The sequence below is a fragment of the Peromyscus maniculatus genome, chromosome 8, assembly GCF_049852395.1.
Source record: "Peromyscus maniculatus bairdii isolate BWxNUB_F1_BW_parent chromosome 8, HU_Pman_BW_mat_3.1, whole genome shotgun sequence".
NCBI lineage: Eukaryota > Metazoa > Chordata > Mammalia > Rodentia > Cricetidae > Peromyscus > Peromyscus maniculatus.
Genome location: NC_134859.1, coordinates 33280225 through 33283359, shown reverse-complemented (window position 1 = coordinate 33283359; position 3135 = coordinate 33280225).

Sequence of the window (3135 nt, the reverse complement as noted above, 5' to 3'; positions counted from 1 at the left end):
AAGGACACAACACTACTAACACAGGAAGGATGCTGTTATGTTTACTGACTATATTACATGTTAATTCTCAGTTTATCAGTGCAGAATCCAAATGCCTTTTATCAGGGGTGATAAAAGGCACTCCTGTAATAGGAGACACTATGATGTTGTTTTGCCATGCTAAGGATTGTTTTTATACTTTGGGACCAATTGTCTGGACAAAAGACGTTATACGAATATTGAGTCACATGAATGGAGGCTATTTTGGTTGGACTAATCTAATTAGTCAGTCCAAATGCAATAATACAGATTTTAGCATAATTAGATACTCTTCAGAGAACTGATAGTGGAAATTATAGTTGTATGAAGATGAAAAAGGAGTATCTGATGTATTGATGTTGCTGTACCTAGAATAGTGCTATCTGTTGCCAATGGTTTAGAAAATAACCTCTGGCTTTGTTTGGTACATGGCAATCAACAAGAATAATCTTTTTGTATCAGAGGAGACCCATCTATTCCTGGGCTCTTAAATTTTTTTACTCATATGCATTAGAATCCACCCACACCTGTATCCATAGGTCTTCCCCTGATATTCCTGTCAATGGTGTTTTTTAAAATAATGATGCTTATGCTTTAAATGTGCTTATATTCCTCCTTATTGTAATTTTACCTCTAGCCATACCTTTCCCTCTGGTAGCAACTGCCTTTGGAAAAATGATACATATACTGCTTTTCCTGTGAGTTATAAAGGCTTATGTGGGATAGGCCGCATTACATCCATTTTGTTCGATAAATCTTTGCAATCTATCAATGGAATTAAGAGCGCTCCCTCAAAGTTGGGATGATTCTTTCACATCTATTAGATCCTGTGATGGTTGCATCCACACTAGCTTTTTTATTACCAGTCCCAGGAATGATTACTGGAACACAAAGAGAGGTCTCAAAACTGGCCTGTATATGATAACCAGGGAACCTACATGGGACTGACCTGGGCTCTCTGCATATAAGTTACAGTTGTGTAACTTGGTCTTCATGTGGGACTCCTAGCTGTGAGAGCAGGGGTCTCTAACTCTGCTGCCTGATTTTGGGACCTATTCCTTCTGTCTGATTGCCTCATTCAACCTTGGTAGAAGAAGGGGTGCCTGGTCTCAGTGCACTTGGTGTACCATGGCTGGCTGATGTCCATGGGATGCCTGCCTGAATCTGAAAAGAGACAGTGGAGGAGTGGCTGGGGGCAGGGTGAGAGATGGGGGACTGGGAAGAGAGGAGGAAGGGGAAGCTTTGGTTAGGATGTAAAAAGAAGAAAATAAAAAAAAGGCTTGTATGTTTAGTAAAACTACTAATATTATAGCAAAAATACTAGCAGAAATCAACTAAAAGATGATCAAATTGAGAGCCACAGTTTTACAAAATAAAGCTACTATAGATTATTTGTTGCTCAAGCATAATTTTGATTGTCAACAATTTTTTGTCATGTGTTGCTTTAATGTGTCAGATTTCTCTCATACTACTGATGGTCAAATTAATGATTTGCATAAAGAGATAAACAAAATCTCTCAAGCGACCTTTGCGTAGCCATCATGGTTAATATTGCTCTCCCCTTTTCTAGGTCCTCTGTTAATGTTAGCTAGTCTTAGAACTCTGTTATGATTGACTATGTTACTTATACTAGCCACGCAGGCAATGCATTCAATCTTAGCCTCTGTTATAATCATCGTTTTTCCTTTAAAAAAATAAAGAAGAGGGAGATATGGGAGGCACAGAGGTCCTTGTGCTCACAGATAAGCACTAGGGGAACCTGGAATGTTAAACACACAGGGTTGTTCCTTCAAAAGAAGAAATACATAACCTGTTAGCTGCCTAGCAGGTTGAGAGCAGACATAGTTAATAGCATGATGACCTTTGCACCATCTACATGGCTGACACCCCCTGCTTCCCCCAGACCCTTATCATAAGTTTGTTTTTCCCAGTCTATAGAATTCATCTTTATTGAAGGTTTTGTGTGTACTTTATAAAGAGTTTCGACGTAGTCACGTCTGATCTTCATTTAGTTTATTTTGTGCTTTATTGTGCACATAGGATTGAATTAATTATCACCAGAAAAGTTTTTACCAAACTGTGCTTAAATATGCCCGAAAAAAAACTACTTGGGGTAACACTCCCAAAGTTTGAACCAACATGGGCTGCTTAGTTGTGTTAAAACAAACTACCTTCTTGCCTCCTGTGGACCATTACTCTGCTGGCTATGGTGGTTTCAGAGACCCCCTTATGAAGACTGAGAAGGAAGAGGTATGCACACAGGAAGAGGTCAAGTTCACACATCAGAGGCAGGAATTTTGAGCAGGATCTTGGGAAAGAGTGCTGATTGGCAGAAAAGAGGCAGACAGGATGTCTTGTGCATGGGCAGTGGGTGTAATGGGCAGCTCTGCTTCCCTGCTCAGTGAGATTAGGAGGTGAGAAAGGCAAAGAGAGAGGAATGGAGAAGTGAGGATGGCGGTTGAAGGTGCAGAGAGAGGTGACACAAATGACTGGAGAGCCTTGCAGAGGACGGACACACTTTCTGTAACAAACTCAAGAGAGGAGTAGATTCTTCTCCACCCCTAGCTGGCCTCTCTTTTATCCCACTCAGTGCCATGTGCAGTTCTGCTTCACTGGAGAAATGTTTAGACCCCCACTGTTTCCAAGCTGGATATGAGCAGCTGTTGTAAGTCTCTTTTGTGGCAAAGTTCCCAGGCTATTTCCTTGCCGGTGTTTCCCTGCAAAGGGATAGGATGGGTTAAGTGGAAGCTGGGTCCAAAAGCACTTCTCAGCTTTTAATGGAGATTGCAGTCCAGTCTCTGTCTCTTTCAATGTGACTGGGAAGAGAGAGAGGCTAACCTGAGATAACCGTCCTGCCCCCTGGATAGCCAGCTTGACCTATCCAGCAATCCTGGGTAGCCAGCTTGGGCATTCTTCCTCTGCCCTTAGCCTCTGCAGATGCAGCCTGTTCTAATAAAGTTCTCAGGTACCTTTGGCCTCGTTCTAAGACCCTGGAGGAACATTTTCTATGGGAATTTAACTTGTGACTTTCCTCACGGGGACAGGATATGACGGAGACTTCCTCGTTTTGTTCTGTCTATTCTGGTTTTTATAACAAAGGGCAGAACCAATAGCTTA